Here is a 23,502-nt window from a genome sequence, read left to right on the forward strand (position 1 = left end):
CGTTGCCAATATGCGCGCGCATACGTTGCTACGTCATCATTGTGTACAAACAGTAAAAGGGTCTATCCAGCCGCGACGGCGACACGCAACGATTCTATTTTAGAAACGGTTTCTATTTTTCTACCACGTCGCAGCTGAAACAACAAACACAAAGTGTGGCAATGATAATCTCAGGTACAGTTATGTGCTTATTTAATGTTAAAAGCATGCAGTGTGTCTTTGAATATCATTTAGTGCTCCCAGCTTTGTAGCTGTAAAAGCAACAATGGATAATTCAGATCTTGATCTTGATCTTGAAATTAAACAAATGGAAACAAGAACGTTCAAACTGTGAACTGTATTCTTTGACAAAGATTGTTTTAGTAACTCAGTAGCCTATGTATTTTTAATAATGTTTAAATGGTGTAATATTTGTGAATTTGATTATGTAGCCTACTTGTCCATTTTCTTGTGTGAATCTCTGATGCTGTGCACTTGCCGCAAGAGCCCGCCCACACGCTGTTCTGATTGGCTGTGGGTTTTGATTGATTTTGACGCATCTCATCTCGTCGCGTCTAGTGTAGACAGACAAATTATTTGTCGCTGGAATCTTATCGCATCGCGTCACATCTGGTTAGGACACGGTGTTAGATTTAATTAAGCTACAAAATAAATGATTAAAATCTTAAAATAAACTTAAAGGGACAATGTGTAGTTTTTTTAGGTATTTTATTATCTAAAATCAATATTTTTATTCTCAAATGTGTCCTCGATGGTGTACAAATACCTCTGCCAATGATCAGACTAATCCTCGTAAACGAAGAATTTATTATCTTTATATACATGGGACGGGTAGGTCCACGGAGGCTTCCATGTAGTTCTGCCATCTTGAAAAACTATAATAGCAGAGAGGGACAAAAAGTACTAGGCCAACGCGTTTCCACAACGCGTTTTCGTTCAGAACCAGCGTCACGTGACTGAAGCCAGCAGAGGCGGAGGAGCAGAGCAGTGAGAGGCGCTTGTCACTGCCGCGGCAAGTTTAAAAGGCTGCACTGTACGGTTATTAGTCACAGGATAAGGAGTCCTCGTCGTCGAAAAAGTCCAAAGTAGACCGTAAAAACGAAACGTGACCGGAGATTACAAAAAACAAGGGTTAATGTCGGGATAGCTTTTTCCAGGTGGAAAGAGCTAATGCAGGAGAAAGCTTTCAAAAAAGACGCTGAAGTTGCCTGCTTTCTTCTCGACAGGTAAGTCAATGTGGTGCGTTCACACCAAACGCGAATATGCGTCTGGCGCAAGTGATTTCAATGTTAAGTCAATGGTAAGACGCGTTTACGCGCGTCTGGAGGTCTTGCGGCGCGAATGAGGCGTTTAGCGCGGCGCGGTAGACGCGAATTCGCCTCATTCGCGCGAATTGAGCGTCTGGCGCGTTTCGCGCGTTAAGCGCGAATTGTGCTTTTTGTGCATCACGCGTTTGACGCGAATTCGCGTCTGCCGCCCGAGTTGAAAAATCTGAACTTCTGCGTCAATTCGCGCCGCGTTAACCAATCAGGAGCCTGCCTGCTTGCTGCAGTCACGTGGTGAACTGACAGTTTAATGTTAGTTTATGTTTGGCCTCAATAAATTATTTTGTAATATGACTAAAATGCACAACAAAGCAAATCTTTCACATAAAAACTTGATTTCAATATGAGAGATAGCCTACTCATTTGTATTGAATGCTATTTCTTCCATATCTATTCTAGATTAGCCTATATGAAACTTTATTAATCTAATGTAAAGACACCAAACAAAATTAAGTGTATAAAAACTTTTCAAAAAAATAACAGGACAGGTTTCACTTTTGGAGGCTGCCTCCATTTATTATCAAAACAAAAATAAATGACAGATTAGGTGCGGGAGAGGGTGAACCTCGCGCCGGGCTTTACAGCGCGGGCTCGTCAGGCAGCGACCACTCGAGGCCGAGGCTTTATACGGCCTATGCTGTCCTCGTCAGCGTCCTCACCGTTAGGTCCACCAAACCTACCTCCTGGAGCAAATTGTGAAACTCCTGAAACCCTCCGGAGGTTTTGGTGGACCCGAGTACAGCGACGATGTCCCCTAAGCAGCTGTTTCTGCTCTTCAGATCATATAAGAGCGGTGACTCTCTCGATTAATGCTATTGCTAATGCTCGATAAACATCTAAAAAAGATGGCCGCCAACAGCTTAGAAACTTTCGCCCCCTGACTTCGCCTTTGACGCGCGTAAATTTCACTCTTGACGCGCGAATGCACACAAAGTGGTCACGCGTATAACTAGACGCGGCAGGCGCAAATTTTTACGCAGATTCGCGTTTGGTGTGAACGCAGCATTACGGTCTTAAGGCCATTGCACACTGAGTCCGAAATTCGCATCCGATATTTTCACACGTAAAAAAAAAAATTCAACCTCACGTTATGTCAATCACGCTTGCACACTGTTTACGAAACTTTCGTCCGTAATAAAAAAATTCGGATCGGGTTCGATTTTCTGCGTTTTTCGCATCCACAGCCAGTGTTTTGAGAGGTTTTTTGACAATTCAGAGCCACCGTACAAGCGAACGACAAAATCCAGAATGACGTCTGACAAGTTGATACACTTCGTCTCGCAGCACAAGTAGGCTACTGTATGAAAAACAAAATGCGGATTACAAAGACACTGAATAAAATATAACCTGTATACAGCTGTTCTGTCTGCCCAGCGCTTCTGCCGGCCGCGTGTGTGTCCGTCCATAGACATACTGCCAGTCTCTGTTCAGGATCGATTGGTTCACGGAAATTGGTGGTCTTCTTTTTATTATGTGGCTCCAGTATCGCTAGCAAAGCATCAAACTGTTCCACTGACATTCTGAGGTACATTTTGAATCGCTCTGGATAATTTCGCAACTCCTTGATAAGGAGGTGAAACTCTCCTTCCTCTCGGCGCAATCTCAGGATTGGATGGACCCAATATTTCCTCTTTCTTTTTCTCTTTTTAAGAAGAAAGAGGGCAACAAAATCATCCTCACTGCTTGACGAATCCATTTTGTATTTTTTGCGTTTTTTTCCGCAAAGGTTTAATAAATACGCATCGGACTCAGTGTGCAAGGTTTCTGTGCGTGACGAATTTTAAGGCTGACGAACACGAAAAAACGCATACGAAAATTTCGGACTCAGTGTGCAATGGCCTTTAATTACAAGCTTTTTTTCATTGCTTGGTTGTGTAACGTTACTTTATTATATAGACAGACAGTATAACTCGAAAGCTTTATGGTACGTAACGGCTACCGTAGATGCAACACGCATTTGAAAAAGCGAGGCGCTGGAGAGCAGTATTCGTTTGAATGCAAAATACAATTTCACCACTAGATGGGAGAAATTCCTACACAATGTCCCTTTAAAAAAAAAAAAAATTGTTTTTATTAAATGTCTTTTTTTCTATGTGATTGTAAAGGTCTTGTATATGTGGTACAGTTTTTGTAAGTGTGAATGAACTTACTATAACGCAAGACAAATTTCAGTCAAATTTCTTTCTCTGACAATAAAGTTATATCATATCATATATCATATGTTCTGATAATGGCTAATAACTGATAAATGGCTAAAATTTAAATGCTGTACTATTTTGTCTAAACAAATTAAAACATGTAAAACTAAATACATTTTAAATGCTACAGATGAATCACAACATTATGAAAAGAGTCATATATCATGTTCTCATTATGGCTATTAACTGATAAATGGCTAAAAATTTATTAAAATTTTGTCTAAACAAATTAAAACGAAATAATTTTTTAATACTACAGATGAACCACAACATTATAATGTAGAGAATGAAAATTATAGACTCAGACATCAGATTATTGTATCAGAGAACTGAACTAAGTTCAGCTTTTTCATTTCTTTTCTCAAATCTATTGCATCATAAAAGAAGTGCCAAAGTTATTTCCAGAGCAGGCACTGCTTGTATCCTATGTAATATCTCCCTTGCTGTTTCTGGTAGACAGCACTGGCTGTGGCATATCATAACCTCAACAGCAAAGCCTCCAGCAGAAACATCGATTTCACCTCACAGACAGAAAGTAATATAGAGACTGATGAGACACTCTGATATGAAGAAGTGGACATAAACCAAAATAGACACAGATAGGCACTCAAATTGTTTTATCTGTGAGGGTGAACATATGACCCATTATATATAGCAACCGTGTCACTGTTCTGGGAATTATTTTAGACCAAAACACAATCTTCATGAACTAAACCTGAATCAAATCTATGGCTGGAAAGATGCGTCGATTTGTCGGACTTTATGTTCCCTAGTGGCTCATCCCGGGGATGCTGAAAATCAGCCGTTATTACAAAAATATCCAGCCCGATCTAAAGTGAGGAAATTGTTTTAAACAGAGACCAAATAAAAAGGTGCTCGGCATGCTCTGTAAAACTGAAATGGCACAATTTCTATGCAGGAGCATCTGAAAATAAAACATCCTACCTCAATACGACGAAAAAAGTGTAGCTCTTTCCTAATTAGGCCTACACTGCATAAACCTTATCTTTTGTGATCAATAATAGCATTAAGCAAATGTTCATACTTAGATAAGTTACGGTTATTATTTATTGGTAAATTAACCAAAGGATTAAACAACTATTTCTAATTTCTAATAAAGGGATAATCGTTAGATTATTTTGATCAAACTATCAAATCGATTCGATTAATCGATTGGAAAAATAATCGTTAGTTCCAGCCCTAATCTAATCCAATCCATTTAACATATAACTGATTAAAACTCTTTTCCTGTTATGATTGCAACAAAATTGCTACAAAAATGTATTGCTCTTTTTTTACTGTCTGCTTTTGAGATTTAAAATCCAATATATATATATATATATATATATATATATATATATATGATTATATAAATATATTGTATATATATATGAATATAATAATTATAATTAAAAATATTAAAGAAAATAAATAGTAATATTTCACTATAAAACATGAGTATTTAAGAAAACTAATATAATTATTAATACTATTAGTACAACTGTACAATTACAATAGTAATATTTATGGTATATTGAGATTTAACTTAGGTTAAACCTGGTTTAACTAAATCTAGGTTTGCTGTACTTAATAGTAGGACTGAACAATTTGGTCAATTTTTTTGAAAATATATAAATAATAATAATAATTTATTATTACTACAACTACTACAATTACTAAATAAAAAATTGTCAAAATAAAAAAAAAGATATATTAATATTGTGCTTCTGCTGTTGAATCCAGTTTCAAAATGTCATATCCACCTAGTGTTTTAACATCCCATCTTAATCAATTGTTAAGTCTTTGACCTTTAAACTGAAGAACGTTCTGTGCTCTGATTAGGCTATTTATTTCCTCTCTTTCTGCGCTCTGCTTTGACCAAGGACACGGCAATGAATGGCCTGGTTGTGAATCAGTAAGAATAAATTACTCATTTAGGAGGATTGGCTATGCACACACATGAACGGTTGTACACAAACACAGCTGAAAATAGTGCTTTGAAGGGGACATCTTGTCACTGCAAAACAATCTGATTCGTCGAAGCAATTGAGAGGAAATACAGAGAAAAACCGTTTTTCAGGCTTCATTTTCAAGATTTATCTGCCTGCCTTGGCAAAAGAACAAGTATTTTCATAGTAAATTTAAGATGTGCTCCCATATACACGCTTTAGATGCAGCAACTTACGTACAGTACACAATGCATGCTTGGTCAGTAATCAACACCCGCTGACAGATGTTGCCGTGCAAGTCCAGATGTTACCGGCTGTCATTTTAGTGCTAATAGCTAGTTTACATACATAACACACAATATGCAAACAACCACAGGGCAGATTTCCATACGGTTATGTGGAAGTAGAAAAACCCAGGCAGCCTTCAGTATGAAATGCATCACGATGTCTTCTTTGGCGAAAAACCATTACGAATTTTAATTTATGACTTACAAGGTCGGCTGACTTTGTTTAATTTCTAGAGTGGCCCATTCAAATAAGTTGTGAATGTTTGCTACAAAAAAAGAGAGAAATTGTTAGCGAAAGTAATGAATGAGCCCAGGCTTAAATGAAATTACGACCATGACCAGCAACCCGGAAAAGGGAAGCCATTAATCAGAAACTCTTTAATGTGCTGTGTGGCAGTAATTTCACTCTGTGCGTAATACAAAGTGATACACTTATTTGAAAAAGAAAATGAAATATGGGAGTTGAATGCCACTAAACGTCCACAAATTCTTGCCACTTATTTAATTTAAGTCAATTTCATTTCATTCAGTTTAACAATAATGAAATATACAATTTCTGGGTGTACTTTTTATGATAGCACACATTTGAACAAGGCACAAAGGAATGGGGTTTGTAGTTTTGCAGCTCTATTATGAAGCATAACAATCACAACAAACCTAATACATTTTAACGTTCTTACCGAATGCAAATTAAACCGAAATTAATGACTTCAATGTCTTATTTTTTAAAGCACACAGCAAGAAAAGGCCTCCACCTGTCATTCACCATCACTGCCTGCTTTTCTGTTCCTTTTGCCTTCTTTCGCTTCGACCACACTGCTGTCACGCTGATGGATCAACATGAGCAGCCGGTCGGCCCTTGTAAAGAGGCTCCAGACAAGGGGAAGGTCTTCCTCTGACTGCCCAAGCAGGAAAAGGTATTAGGGAGGGTTGACAGGAGGGCTGACCAGAGGAAAGAAGCCCGGGCCGTAGAGGGCTTTCAGAGTCACTGCCCCCTAGCCTGGTTGTGGACGAGAGCGGCCCTAATGATATGTAAGGCTACAGGAGGCAGTGTCAACCTGTCCGTGGCCTGTCAAAGAGTCTGGTGAGAGGGTGAGATTGGAGAGCGAGTCACGGAGGAGTGAGGATGAGAAGGAAAGGGCAAGGTGGGGAGAGAGACTCAAGGCCAGTAAACAGATAAAAGGAAGATGGAAGGGAGATAAAGTAGGGCAAGAGAGAGAGAAATCGGTGTGGTTGTCAGGTGTTTATTGAAGTGGAGCCGGCCTGTCATGAGGGGCTCTTCTGTTGAATCGGCTGCTTAGTTCTGGAGGAACTAATCCCACGATGCTTTGCTCTCACTCTAGGCTTGTGCCTAGGGTTGAGAGCTGACAAGAATAATTAAGAATCAGTTCCATTTAAGAAAAGACATGGTTATGTGCTTCTAAGGTTCTTTTTAGTGAATCAAAATCATACAATGCAACCAGTGTATCCCGACCAATGATATTCCCTAACAAATTACCATTATGAGTTGATTCCATTTAGTGAACCAAAAAGATACAGCACAACAAGTGTATCCTGATTCCTGAACAAATGACTCTTATGAGTTGGTTCCTTTTAGTGAACCAAAAAGATACAGCATGACCAGTATATCCTGATTCCTGAACAAATGACTCTTTAAAGTTGGTTCCTTTTAGTGAACCAAAAAGATACAGCATGACCAGTATATCCTGATTCCTGAACAAATGACTCTTTAGAGTTGGTTCCTTTTAGTGAACCAAAAAGATACAGCATGACCAGTGTATCCTGATTCCTGAACAAATGACTCTTTTGAATTGGTTCCTTTTAGTGAATCAAAAACAAACAGCATGACCAGTGTATCCTGATTCCTGAACAAATGACTCTTTAGAGTTGGTTCCTTTTAGTGAACCAAAAAGATACAGCATGACCAGTGTATCCTGATTCCTGAACAAATGACTCTTTTGAATTGGTTCCTTTTAGTGAATCAAAAACAAACAGCATGACCAGTGTATCCTGATTCCTGAACAAATGACTCTTTAGAGTTGATTCCATTTAGTGAACCAAAAAGATACAGCACAACAAGTGTATCCTGATTCCTGAACAAATGACTCTTATGAGTTGGTTCCTTTTAGTGAACCAAAAAGATACAGCATGACCAGTGTATCCTGATTCCTGAACAAATGACTCTTTTGAATTGGTTCCTTTTAGTGAATCAAAAACAAACAGCATGACCAGTGTATCCTGATTCCTGAACAAATGACTCTTTTGAATTGGTTCCTTTTAGTGAATCAAAAACAAACAGCATGACCAGTGTATCCTGATTCCTGAACAAATGACTCTTTTGAATTGGTTCCTTTTAGTGAATCAAAAACAAACAGCATGACCAGTGTATCCTGATTCCTGAACAAATGACTCTTTAGAGTTGGTTCCTTTTAAGCCAGGCTCAGACTACAGGAGATTTTAAATCTTAAGGCTGGCATACACTACACAACTTTTTCAAATCTGAAGAGATTTTAAAACAGCAGACATAAGACACTTGCCGACTTCGTAAATGGTTACAGAGAAAAGCTGGGCATCACACACTACACGACTGAAGATCATACACCATCAGACATTAAAATCGTTCCGATCACAAACAGAAACATGCGTCTTGTTGCCTTGAAGATGAAACAAATGCAGGAGATGACCCGCAGTAGTGGAAGATACGAGCCAGTGCATTTGGAAACGGTCTGGGGTGGGTAGACGCGGTCAGTGTGGACTCAACAGATTACGAAAGGAGTTCTGTTCTAATCCATTATTAGTTGCTGTAAATAATCAATAATTCGCAGCTATTGACGTTTTAATCCGGCTACTTATCCCGGACAAGTGTTAATGTCGAGTCCTGGATAATGATGAATCCGTGATCTAGATGGCAAGTTTTTCCTTCTTTTTTGCCTTTACCCAATCTTGTATGTCGTCTTCTTTTTTTTTTCTTTTTTTATCTTTGTGACTTCACACCCTTGATTTCTGTTGTCTGGTCAGTGTATTTTGACTGTTTTATATACAGTACAGCATTTATTAGCGATGTATCATACACTATGTGTGTTCTAAAATCGGCTCAAAATATCAAACATGTTATGATATCCACACGCGAGAAGTGATAATAGTCCAGTCATTTTATGAAAAAAGGTTGAACAAATTGCAACAGAAGCAAACTCAACTGATTTTGTATCCTCAATATGTCCTGAGTAAGGAAATAAAAGCCCTGAAGAATCCCATTAGGGGAAAGTTTCGAAAAAGACCCAAATATAGCCTATTCGACGCCTATTCATTATTTTTCTTACGTGAATAGGGTAAAAAAATGTACCTTTAGATATCACCATGAAAATGGCTGTGTTGACTACTTGCATAAAGACAAACAAAAAATGTATTACAAGTTTGTTTTTTTTAATTGTTTGTTAACATGGACAAACGGTGCATAATCTAATTACGTAAGTGCTAATTTGCATAAATACCACAACAGATCTAAACATTGGGTATAGCCAGGTGAAAATGTCTTGTTGAATCTTGTTGACACATAACAGTAAAATACTTAATGTTAAGGTCTGAATGGAACCCATTTAGACTACCCATGAGCATGAATACATAGAGTCAGGAAGAAGTACTTTAGAAACCAGCCTTTATTAATTATTATTGCAGAGATGGGGTTTGGGGCTGGGTCCGTGGGACTGTTTCTGAGGATTCACTTTTTATTTTGCCTACCTTTTGTCTTCTGCATTCTCCTTACCTTTGTCTCCTGTTCTTCCCTCAGACTCGTCCCCCAGAAACAGTCCCACGGACCCAGCCCCAAACCCAATCTCTTAAAAATTAATAAAGGCTGGTTTCTAAAGTAAACCATTTCCAAAAACTTGTAATACATTTTTTGTTTGTCTTGATGCAAGTAATCAACACAGTAATTTTCATGGTGATATCTAAAGGTAAAATTTTTTACCCTATTTACGTAAGAAAAAGAATGAATAGGCGTATGAATAGGCTGTATTTGGGTCATTTTCGAAACTTTCCCCTAACGGGATTCTTCGGGGCTTTTTTTCAGGACATACTGAGGATACAAAATCAGTTGAGTTTGCTTCTGTTGCAATTTGTTCAAGGTTGACCCCCATTTTGGCTTAAAATGACTGGACTATAAGGAAATAATGCAAGATCACGCGTGCGTGAGACCGGAGTTCTCGCGTGAGACTGAAATTGTTATTAAAAATGATAGCCTGCAAGAAGATTGCAATCCAAATTGTCTGTGTGCTGATCTGCAGCGAAAAGGAGAAAAAAAGAAAAAAAAAGATTATGCAGGAGGAAATGGTTGGGGAGACAAGGGCAGCAAGGATTGTGTGTTCTGCAAAGAGAGTTGGGGGTAAATAAATAATTTTGCAATGTGCTGCTGTTTGTGCTTTGTTTCTGTTTGATATTATTGTAAACTAGAAAAATGCATTTCCGGGGGAACTGCAAAGTGTGCTTGCTCGGGTGCGGTTCACTAACGTTAGCAGGTAGTGGATAAGGGTGCGTTGAAGTTTGCTTGATCTGAGAATTTCAACAATAGTACTTTTTTCAAGATTGTGCAAAAAGGTGAAAATTCATGTGCATTAAGAGACATGTCTGCAATGTAGACTAGTGCCAATGGCATTGTTTATGTGGCTTGGTTGTTGGTTTTGAAATAATTGGTTATGAATATACAGCAGAGAGTGGGAGTGTTTTGGGTGATGAAATAGTATTGAAAAGAAGTTGACAGTCTTCATTTACTGTATCCAATAAGCCAATACAAAACTCACCCAGCTGTTCTGTGGTTGAGTGTTCCCTTTGATTAGGAACAAATTTACTATCTCAAATTAAGGTCTACCGTAATTAGCGATGCTTTGATTGCTGCTGTCAAGATGGTTGTCATCACCTACAAAGAAACGCTGATTTTTATAGCCTACCGTCAGTCCTCATATTGTAATTAAATATGAAAAACGCTATCAGTTTCACTATTAGCTTATTCTAGCGATGCAGTCGCAACAACATGGATAACGCTGTTTGGCCTTGCCTAACTTTATATGACATATGCGCCATATGCTAGAGTTACACATCCCGCTGCCATTTCAGGGCTTGAATTTTGGTGCGGGAATGTGGGGATTGCGCATTATTTAAACCATTCCCGCAAGGTTAGCTTTTATAGAGCGAGAAATTCCCGCACAAATATATTCGCTTCATCTCAGAGCAAATGACTAAAAAAATAAATTCACAGATGCGAGAAAAAAGATGTCAAACTGTCTTTTATTTTCGAATTTAATTCCTCAATCAGCGCTGGACCGGCATTCTCTGTCTTCCGCTGAGCCCTGGCCGTAGACAGATCATGTTTCACGCTGTCAATGCAGTGGTCTGCGTTGCGCTGTTCTTATTCACACTATCGAGTGTAGGTGCAGCATTCTAACATTGAGTCATAATGAGCTGTTTGTGAAGAAATGATCCGCTTCCAAATTATGTCATTTTAATCACTAAATTGAAACATTAAAAAACAATTTGCTCTTTATGGTGTGCGAGTGATAGAGCGCGGCAGCAACGAACCAACTGATCAGCTCGCAGCGTAACAACATTGAATGCTCGGCCGAACAGCTGAACAGCCTTATTATTTTTCATCTCCATAAATATATCTAGTAGTAAAGCTAATGCAAGGGCTAGAAATCAATTAATCTTTTGCTGATACTTCCTTGTCATCATGGAGAGCGCAGTTCATGGTTGCATAACTTGCATAGCAACGACAGACGCCACGGGAGAGCAAACTTGTGGAAAGGAGAGAGCGGCGCGCTCGCGCTTTCCACTTGTTTTTACACATCTAAGGTGCGTTCCATTCGACAGGGTCCATACGCAGTGTTCACTGCTCCCCTACTCCCTGAGCACGGTATATCAGTTGAAGTGGACTTCACTGACAATAACCGCTCATTTGAAACGCCCTGCAAACGTCATCAAAAGCAAAGAAAGTCGCGCAGATTATGATATAACATAAATATATATAAGACTACATCATATTTTAATTTATATTATTATATTATATATTTACAATTATATTGCACTATTTTACAACTACCTAAAATAAAATCACTTTACTTCACAAACTAGCTAAGCTGGCTGCATTCAAATAATGTAAAATTTTGTAATGTTTTTTTTTTTTTTTTGTACATCCTCACATTGGAGACTCGAGTTAATGTACAAAGTTTGGTTTCGATACGTGACAGCGTTCCTGAAATATGAACTACTTCCTGTTTTGGCGACTACGCCGCCGATTTCGTTTGGCTCTGACGGGCAAACGCTTCCGAAAATCAAAAATCCTTCTAGTAACTTTTGTGAGGCTTGGTCCAAGGATCATGTACGTCTAGTTTCATGAAGTTCGGACCAAATTTGTGACCTGTGAAACTTTAGTTTCGCTTTCTGTTCAATCCAATATGGCGGACAAACGACATGGACTCGTGATGTCATCTTCGCGCGAGCAACTTACACCGGTACTGACTGTACGTTTTAAAGTTGGACCGGTGTCTCTGTCTCAAAGGGCCTAGGCGCAGGAGCTGGCCAAAATTTTTCTCCCGGGAATAATAATAATAATAATAATAAGAAGAAGAAAACTTAAGAAGAACAATAAGTGTGCTGCTTTCAGCAAGCACACTTAATAAATCTAATAAAATACTGATATTCTGGTCTATAACTCCTCCCCGAACATCCCGCTTTCCTGTTTCTTGCTCTCTCATTGGCTGTATGTCATCGCCGATGTAGTTTTCAGTCAGAACACTCGTCGGCGATTCTCTCAGATTGCGTCTTTGATAATTCACACTGTGTGATTGTCACTCACTTGAACGAGCACCGATTTGCCTATGATTTCGGGCATTTGTCAAGCGATCTCGCAAAACAAAAACCTCACTCGGAGTGAACTCGGCATAGGAGAATCTTCACAGATTTTTTCGCAGATTATTCACGATTGAAAATCGCGGCACAACACACACTACAAGACATTCTTAATATTATCATGCCAGATTTAGCAGTGATCTCACAGGGAAGCGGATGTAAACAAAATGGATACTGTGTCGCGACAACTTGCTGCATCAATACTTATTATTTTTACCCAAGAAAAAGCAGTTGTGTTGTTGCCACATTTCGACCAGCCATTCCTTAATCTCCGTTGTCCACCAGACCTGTACAGCTGCTTGTTGTTTTGCGGTCGCCATTTCAAAAGTTCCGTCACTTCCGTCTCCCTGGCTATTGTACTGACGTAATCATAGTTGCAATTATCCCGATTTAAAATCCTAAATATCAAACATGTTCCACGAGCAGATCGGCAGGTTTAAGATTTGAAAAGTAAAAGGCAGAAAATCTGGGCTGAACATTCAAACCGGCCGATGACCTTGATGTGATTTTTTTTCTCTGAATGTCGGGAGGGGTAAATCGGGCAAAAATCGTAAATCAAAAGTAAAAAATGCAGTAAAAAATGATATAAGCCCAGACTTTTGAATGATAGTCAATAATTAAGACTAATTATTGTATTGCATCCAAAAAATCTTTAAGCACACCTTTTGAAGTTATTTATTGCAGATTTTTTTATATGGCAGGTATGGGCAAAATCGGTTCTTTGAGGGCCACTCTCCTATAGAGTTTATCTGCAACCCTAATCATACACACCTGAACCAGATAACCATGTCTTCAGGATTAGAAGGCTACAAGGAGGTAAGATTTATCAAGGTTGGAGCTAAACTCTGCCGGACAGTGGCCCTCCAGGACTGAGTTTGCTTATCGCTGCTATATGGGTTTTGTTGACATTTGAAATGATCCAATCAAATGATCCAACACACAACAAACTGTGGAGAGTAATGCAATAAAAATTGCATTCCTCCCCAAACAATTATTCCTCAAAAGTCCTAAAAGAATCATTAGCAGAATCGTTACAGAACCAGAATCATTCAATTCCTCTGATTCACATCCCTACTTGGCCTTCTATGGTTCATTTAGTCCAGGGGTGTCCAAACTCGTTCCTGGAAGGGCCACTGTCCTGCAGAGTTTAGCTCCAACTTGCCTCAACACAGGAGCAGGAATGGACACCCACCCCCTGCACACCTCATATCAAAGTCAAACTCTCCCTTAAATAAGAGCAATAGGCTTATGCTGTTTTCCCCTACGTCCCAATGTATTATTCTTGCCATGCATTACATCAATTGTAATTAATAAGGGCTATTGACTTTGTGCTGGCCTGTCAAAAATAATTCATTGAGCTTTTGCTTTCACAAGCATCATTTAAGGAATGATATATGTGGGCTAGTCTTAAAACAGCCAGAAAGGCAGTTAAACGTATGCTAGGAGCTGTGAGGAGAATCAATATATAATACAACATTATGCCTGTTTAGGGTTCCCATAGAAATTAATGATATTGAAAAATGAGTATGTTCATCTACAGAGACTGCACAGAACTAATGATTTACAAAGCTGGGCACTTTTAGAGGTCTATTTGAAGAAAAAAAGAAAAGAACCTAACGTATTTTTTTTTCCAAACGTACTGTATTCCTAAGTCCTTTTTTTCTCCAACTCGACAGTTTTAAAGAAATCTAGTGGCACCGCTAAGCTTATTTGTGTTACCTTGAGGCACCCCCGCCCTAGCACTAATCATATTTCAACCTCTCTCGCAGGGCATTTTGTTAAAAGAATCGGCGTATCGTTTTCTGAAACAGCTGCTTGGAAGTCCACATTACAGAGCTTTGTACATTAAACACCACAGAGAGTGGCCTGTTATTTGTGTTCGAGGCACCGAGCAGCTGAAGTGCTACGCAGAGCCTTCTCATTAGGGCTCCCTACATCACTTGCTTCCCTTTAAGAGCTTCCACCCACAGATGCCTTCGTTTTTTTGGCTTAGTAATGGCCTCTCATAGAGAGGACATGTGCTGATAATAAGGATTAATATGGGCGCAGAGCGAATCTGTGTCATCAATGTTCATCACTGATGTCTTTAAGCTTTAAAGAGACATCAACTATGGAGTAAACACTACATGATGAGTCCTTCACTTTTCACTCTCTGCTACTTCGCTCGGAATGAACGAGCTGGGATTAACTAGTCGATTTTTGTTCTGACCTTCTTTGTCTTTTAAACTTTAGACTTGACCCTAGAGTTATGACGTGCGTGTGATGCTAAAAATCACCGGGGCAATTAAAACAGGTTTTAATACTCAACCAGCAGCTTAAAGATGCCTGGCTGCTCATAGAATCCACTTAATTACAGTAAACTCAGGCAAATTAAGAAACATGAACACACACAAAGGAAAAATAACATCCTGCAGTAGGACTGTAATTAGGACTGTGAAAATGAGTAATGTGCTCATTAATCTACAAAACAAGATGTGGCAACTTGCCTTTGGTAAGTCTCACTTGATGCTGTTGTTACAGCTTCAACACATCAGTTTGGTCAATTTACTTGTTAAGGTTAAAATTTCTGTAGGGGGACGAATTACATTTCTGATTTCCCAAAGCAAGGCACGGTTGAATGTTTCGCCCTTGTGCAAAATCCCTGATCGCGTCGCTTCCCACTAAAATGTTTGGATTAACTCAATTTTTAACTGGATTTTTCCCACCTTTGACTGTGCCTTTGTAGCCTGGTAATACCAAACTCTGCTACTTCGCTTTGCTTCGTAGACAGAGTCTGGTATGGCATAATTGAAAAGCGTTTTCTTTCTCGCGGGGGGGGGCGCTTGTCTGAAGTTTAAAATCATTGGTTACCCGTAAGCCAATCATATAACATTTGGTTATGGCGTGTGTTATGCGCAGGCTCAGCCGCATCTAACTTCCACTGTAAACACATGTATGATGCGAAAACAAAACCATCGAGCGAAATACCGGAGTGAACATGGCTGTGAACGACTTTTGCAGATTATGTGAAGTAAATCTACGCATCCACGGTACAATCTGTTCGTTGATTGGCCGGCTGTTTTGAGGCCGGAGGAAAACGGGGAAAACGGTCGCTACTGAAGTACTGAAGCGAACTGAAATTGAGCGGAAGTACGAAGTCTGACGTAGTCAGGCTAGCACCTTTAGTCTTTAGGTGTAGAAATTGATCTACTGAGTTAATAAAAAAAAAAAAAAAAATGAAGGCAACATGATCATTAAGAGTTTAATAATCATACATAAGCCATTTTAATAATTAACACTAAGTAACAGTAGTTGTTTTGCCAATTTGAATTTATTTGTAAATGCAAAAGGTCTCATTCAGGCAATAAATTATTGTCAAGGCAGCTACGGATGTTTTGTTTAGCAAATCTAAATGTATCAAGTCTATTTCTACAGATAAAAAAAAAAAAAAAGGGTTAACTTAAAGTAACCCTTATAATTTTGAGTTTTTATCAATCGTTTTGGCTCAATTCTCAAATTAGACTTTTTCCCCCCTCAAAACAATAAGTTCAGATCTCTGAGCAATTCATTTTTTGTTCACATCAGATTCGAATTTCTTATTGATTTAAGCAAATTGCATTAATTACATTTTGGCATGTGTGCAAAAAAGTAAGTACAATTGTCAGCTATTTGCACAATAACTAAATGCATATGGCTTGTTGATCAAACCTGATGAGTTGATTCTCAGTGAAACTGACAAACTCTCCACAATTTCGAAATATTCTTGCATCGTTTGAGCCATCACATGCAAAATTATCCATTCAGTTATCAATATCTGTCAGATATGCATGTATATTCCATAAATATCTGACATGGAATGTTTGTAATGTCTGCTAAATTGGCAAATGACTTGAATTGTCAAATGAAAGAGTGAAGGAGCTGCGGTACCAGTATGTCCAGGTAAAGCAGTGGTGTGCACTTAATATATTGTACAGGGAGATTTACTGTACTTTCGGCAGGAGACGTGGCTGCAATCTCATTGGACACAAAATCACAATTGGCACACCAGGCCAACGTGGGGGCAATATTAAAATGTATCCTGCCATTTCAGAGAATGGTGTGAGCACACATATTCCACACATTGGGCCCTATAACACCCAACTTCTCCTGGCCTTCCTAAACACACTTTACAGAGACCTAATGTAACCGGTTCTACTGACCTGCTCCGAGTGATAGAGAAATGTCAGCTTCCAGCGAACCAACATTGTTAGGGAATGGTTTGCTGCACATGAGAGGATAAAAAGGGAGTTCCTTTCACCATACTCCCCATTCCTGCATCCGATAGAAGATAGATTTTTTTCAGCATGGAGGTGGAAAGTATATGACCATCGACCACAAGATCAGATCTTGTCTCTCGTCTCAGATCACATGAGACAAGACATCACAAGTGATCATTGCAGGGGATGGTTGCCACACTCGAGGAGATTTATTTCCCCGGTGCATCACAAGGGAATACATCAGATGTGATGTTGATGAAAATCTTTGGCTATACCAACACGAGCAACAGGATGTCCACCAATAAAAAAAAATTCATGGATGTCATTTTGTGGCAATTTTCTGTTCAGTATTTACGGTAACATGTAAGAAATGTGAAATTTACTGTAAAATAATTATTATTTTGTTTATTGACAAGTAAGTTTTCAGTTTACATGTAACACATTTGTACACAAATAAATGTACTGTACAAAACATTTTTTTCTTTTCAACAAACATTACATTTTTATAGAACAATAATTTCCACGGTTGACTGTCAGGGTGAAAAAACATCTAAACATTTTGACGAGTGTGGCTCACACAATGACAAAAACAGGTTTTTGTTTCCGTGGCATTGGCAAATTTACTGACACAATAACTAGGTTTTGAAGCATGAATTAGAGAATTCAATTTCCAGCAAACTGTTTTGACATTTGAACTTACAGTTTTGAGAATGTTAAGACTGTTTCGAAAAATGTGCCAAAGCGACTGAGAAAAACTGTAATATAAAGAGTTTAGTTTAATCAAAACTATGCTAGTGAATAGTAGATTTGCAATTTGTAAAAATAGAACAAGATAGAGTTCAAGGGAGAGGAATAGTCACTGGCTGTGTAACATCAGATTAATGCAGAGATGCATCAGAAGGGAGATAGATGGCATCAAAAAAGGTATGCCATGTGATTGTTTTAAGATTACCATGGTAGAGACAGTCACATTACTGTAACTCACCCTTATAAATGTCAACTACAGTATAGATTCAGACATAACATTTACTTTATTGGCATCAAACTCTATAACACAAAACCTCATGGCTGTGTCATAACTTCATCACACCTTTTGATAACACACTGAATAGACACTATTACAAACATTATGGATTTTATGTTATGAAGTTAGGTAATGTAAGTGAATTTTGTGTTACTGTAATTATTTTAGCAAAAAGGGTGATTTGAAACATGTATCTTGCATTGTTTGCTATTAAATGAATTGATTGTTAAAAGTACTAAATTAAACTGCCGTGTTTCATGATTAAACCAACTGTTCTCATTGCATATTACAATGATATTGTGTTTGAAACACTGATTATGTGGACTGAAAATGTGTATAACTGTAATGAAAGCATGGGATTGGGGTTTGAAAGAATGACTAGCTTTGTTACAAATGTGATTAGTATAGTTTGGACCTCTGTACTAAGAGTTTTGAAAATGTACACCTTGCTTGTGAAAATATAGCGAAAAAAAAAAAAAACTTTAATATGAGATCGAATACTGTGGCCTTTGTCTTGGACGTACAGACGGACGGATTGGATGGGTGGATATGGTCAAGGTCACTTTTGGCAAACTTGTGTATACTACTGTATAGTATTGTGTATATGTTCTAAGTTTTGCGTATGTTTTCACAATCGATCATTGCTGTCACTTTTGAGCACTCGATCACTTGCATCCGTCCCCAGTGCATGGCTTTTAGGAAGCTTCATTTAAGTGAGATTTAAGGACAAGACAGGCACAGATCAGAAGACCCATCAGTATTCCAAACGCCTCTCTTGGACTTCACTAAAAACCTGGTCAGGCTTCCTAATGAATCTCTTCCTGCTTCTGCGTGCCCTTTATAGTGCTGTGACATCATAAATCAGCAGCAACACTGAAGCTTCTCATCAGGTGGGGGGAGTTTCAGTCCCTGTCTGGCAAATGGCTTCCGTTTATCAAGCGTCATCTCTTATGACTACTGATGTCAAATCATCAGGGAGGTGAGAGCAGAAGGACTTGGGAATTTTTGAAAAAAAAAACTGCATTACACTCCCATGTATTTACACCCTGTGATTAAGAAGATGTCCTTGCCTGGGCCTTCAGGAAGCAGTGAAAAATAAACAAATCAGAAGGAAATAAAAGCATCCTGGGGAACATTATGAGTTTCGGTAATTGAAAGCGAGAGTAATGGAGGAGTAATCACGGCCGTCATAATCATAAAATAGCCTATCACAATAAACCGTACAAGGTTCAGCATTCAACATTTGAGCCATTAAAGTTCCACTTGCGGCATCCCGATGCATTACCATCCAATCAAGACTCTCAAATAGAAGGGTCCTAAAAGTTTTAAAAAGGAACTCCGCTGAACTTACTTTGACTAAAAGTCTTTACATATTATTTGGAATTGCATTAAATTGAGGACATAGAGAAAAGGCTTAAACATCAAGATTTGAAAGTAAAAATGGCACAAAGGGTTTACAGTGCCCAGTATCCTATTCTGCCAGACAGGCTCCATCCAAATCTACCTCATAATGTATGACCTTGTCAAATACATAAGGAAGCACAGAAGCTTTTACCCTTTTGTAGGATAAAAATAAGAAGACTTCTCATTTGTGTGGCAGCACTAGAGTAGAATACTGCTTTTATACTGGCATCTTATTTGAGATGCTTGAGATGGTGGATTTTATTATTATTTTAGTGTTTTTGAATATTTAGCGATTAATAATAATAATAAATGTGTCATTTTAGTACATAACCACTACAATTTTAAATATTTAATTGTTGTTGTTGAATTCACTATTTTAGTGCATAATGTTTAGTAAATTAAGAATATTTCATATTCTTCAAATTTCATATTCTAATATCAGCATAACGATTTGAGTGAATCATGTTATTCAGTATTATTTGAATCATCCAAATAACATCATGTGTTTTAATAGGAGCAAGAACATCTGATCTTCTGTACAAAGAGTCACATAATGTTATACATTTACTGATTTTATCAATACACAATTAATCTTATTAATACCCTTAAATGACCTTTAAAGGGACATGGCGATGGAAAAAAATATGAGATGGGAGGAAAAAATATATGTCAATGCTTTTGCATTCTCACAAATGTTTTAAGTTTCCCGAGACATTTTGTGTTTCGAACACAAAGTTTCTCGGGGGAATGCAAATGTTTTGCTAGTGAACAGAGAGTTGGACGTACTTTATGTGCACTTTCAATGTACTTACCACAAAAGTAAAAGGTTGAATGTTTTTCCCTTGTATGCATTTACAACAACAACAGATATTCCAAGACTAGGTGTGGACTGTGGACACACTGTGTGTGTGTTTATGTGGGTGAAGAGAGAGAGAGAGAGAGAGAGAGAGAGAGAAACAAACAAAGAGTATCTCTTGTCTTTGATGCCCTAACGTGAACTAGATGACAGCTCTGTGTGATGGAGGGGCAGAGATTGGATATGGCAGCAGTGCTTTACTGTACTAAACCCCTGGGTCCTTCTTCACAGATACTCGCATAGTTCAAACACCTGCACACACACTCCTGTGGTGGAATATCAATCTAATACAAAAAGGTTTACAATATGCACTGTTCCTGTAAGACAGGGCTGAAAGCTGACATGATTAAAGGTTTTACTTTCCACACTTACTTTCATATTTCATGTTTTTTCTTCTTTTTTTCGTAAAGGGCCCCTATTATGCTATTTTAAAGTTTCCTAATGTTGTTTTGGAGTCTCCTACAACAGGTTTACATGCATCAAAGGTCAAAAAACTGTTTAATTTCCTCATAATATACATTTGCACATCACCACATTTTTTCAATGATTCTCAAACGACTCGTCAAATGAATCAGTCTCTCTAAATCCCTCCTTTCCGCAAGCTACTCTGCTCTGATTGGCCAGACAGCTCAGTCTGTTGTGATTGGTTTACCGCGTACAGCACGACGAAAACAAAAACGCACATTGCTATAACAACGTCAGCTCTGCTTGCCCTGAGGCTTCCTACACCGTAAATGAAACACTGGAAAAACTAGTTATTGAACCCGAACCTCCATCGCAAGGACGACTCGAGCAGGACGTTTCTCAGTGATACACTACTCAGTTTGAGGTACATTATGGGATGTTGCAACTGTAATTCCTCTCCATCAGCATTAACAAGTGCATGTCCATCAACAAACCGATTATTTAACTTGTACTAATTTAGTATTTTTGTAATACTGTAAAACTGTATCAAAAACAGTGCATGTATGCAATGTAAACATTAGCCGAGCTCTAGTGTGAATGACTGATGTGAATGACCAACGCTATCTCACGATCAATTCGCACGAATTCGTACGAGTGATAAAAAGGTGGCTAATTCGTACGAATTCGTACGACCTCACTCGTACGAATTTGTACGATTTGTCTAAACCCACGTGATGGGTAGGTTTAGGGGCGGGGTCAGGGGTAGGTCATTCGTATGAATTCATATGAATTGGGCAATTTGTAAAATATGTACGATTTAGCAAAAATCGTACTAATTCGTACCAGTGAGGTCGTATGAATTCATACAAATTAGCCACCTCGTAGAATTCGTACGAATTGCCGTGAGATCAGGCTGGAATGACTGATGTAACATAAACGTTGATAAAACAAATCTTGCTCCATGCTTAGGCTAATCTTTACTCAGAGTAGTGACAACGACAGACAAACTGCATTAATAGACACAGTTTTAGGTAATAGTGGTCCACAACAGATTAGCAGAAGTATTTCAGGAAGACAGTAATAATGTGAGTTAGCCAGTTAGCAGGAGACCTACACAATATAAAACTCAAAACGAAGTATTTTGAACACCATCTTTCAAGAGCAGGCGGTTTGCGAATCCTGCATTGAACTCCGAGATTTGAGAAGTAGTTGTCAGTAATAAAGGGAACACAGCAAAAGTTTAGGATTATACTGCTGTGATATCGTGGTAAAGATGAATTTTAACCACTGATTCTTCACATGCTCGTCCTTGCAGTGTAAAAAAAAAACTGGCTTTACCTTCACATTATAGAGCACAGCGTCTTCTCGACATGATGCTATCCAGTATCCACAGGAATCAGCTGCAGGTTTGAGGTTCAAGTTTTCCCTGGTGTCTGCGCGCGCAATAAGTGGGCGGGCAATATGCTAATGTTTCGTCTTGACGTCACACCGAAACGGCATTTGACTCGTTTGAAAAACAATTCATTTCAGTGACTCAGAGTCGACTCTTACTTTTGAAAGACAATAACTTTATATACGGTGCACTTTCAGATTTAAAACTTTGCAGGATGTTTTAATTCACTTAGAGCTGTGTTACACACTTCATGAAAGGTCATTTTCAAAAATCCATAATAGGGTTCCAAAAACAGTTATAGTTAAAAGGTTCACCAAAAAAAAAAGTTCTCTCTGGCACTTAGACTTAAAAAGCCTTTTTTGCTACAACACCTCTAAAATGTCTATAATTATCTCTATAATGATTCATTATTCATCATTCTGTCAGGTTCTGATGTAAATGCCATGATAATCTTGTGTAGCCAGAGATTTGACTAAATGACTCAAAAGCATGGCGCTTGCAATGTCAAAGTCATGAGTTTGTTTCCCAGAATGAGTAAACTGATTAAATGTATACCTGTAATGGCCAATTAACGGATTTATGGCTAATCAATGCAAGTAAATGTAAACAGTCAACATATTCTGTACAAGAACTGTCCATTTCAGGGCATGACCAACCACAGTTTTTGTTCTTATTTTGGCATTCAGGACCGTGTTTATTTGAAATGGCGGATATCACAATAAAAGGCCGGCTTGCAAAATGCAAATCTGTTTATATATATATATAATAGCTCTTCCAAAAAAAGCATATATTAATTCTGGTACCATGCAAAAAATTAAAAATTAAATAAAAATATCAAAGAACTACTGAATGACCAGTTTTTGCACCTTAATTGGTTTCATCACTGGACACTGTAAAAATAAATAAAAAATAATTAGCTGCCTTCAATTTTTGGGTCCAATCATCATTTCAACTTAAATTAATGAATGATGAATTAACTGAATCTTGTATAACTTAAAAAAAAAAAAAAAAGTTTAAAATGGCTTAACTTGTTTTGATGAATTGAAGTATAGCCTAATGTAAAAACACGTTGTCATGACTTACTGATCTTGTAATTTTTTACATTGTAGAGGGGGGTTTGTTCTATGAATGTCTACACTGTATCAAACTGTATTATTTCAAAAAGAGAAAGGAGAATCATGTTTTTCATGCAACCTCTTGCTATCAATCACACACCTAGAACGTCACATCTAGGTGTATGTCTGAGATATCAGTGACAGAGTACTGATCTCATGCAGAACTCTTGGATTTGGATGTGAAGTATAGGAACAAAGTGTGTTATTTAGCTAGTGGCAGAACTCCAACCCAGCTGGAGACGCATGGCGTGATGCCTGCAACCAAAGAATGAAGAAAAAAAAAAGAAAGAAGAGACAACAACAGTTGTTAATTACCTCTGAGAGCTACTGTAAGTGCTGAGGGAAGCTGTTTTCCACATCTCATGGTGAACGTTAAATGAGGGGTTACTAACCGAAAGATTTTCTTCTAAC

General features: G+C 38.2%; 1 protein-coding gene across 1 annotated transcript in view; it reads right to left on the minus strand.

The window, feature by feature from the left end:
- LOC311277964 (transmembrane protein 132C) overlaps window positions 1–23,502 on the minus strand; it is a 348,855-nt gene that overhangs the window by 269,720 nt on the left and 55,633 nt on the right. The window lies entirely within an intron of this gene.

The sequence above is a fragment of the Rutilus rutilus genome (assembly GCF_951802725.1).
Source record: "Rutilus rutilus genome assembly, chromosome: 19".
Classification (NCBI taxonomy): domain Eukaryota; kingdom Metazoa; phylum Chordata; class Actinopteri; order Cypriniformes; family Leuciscidae; genus Rutilus; species Rutilus rutilus.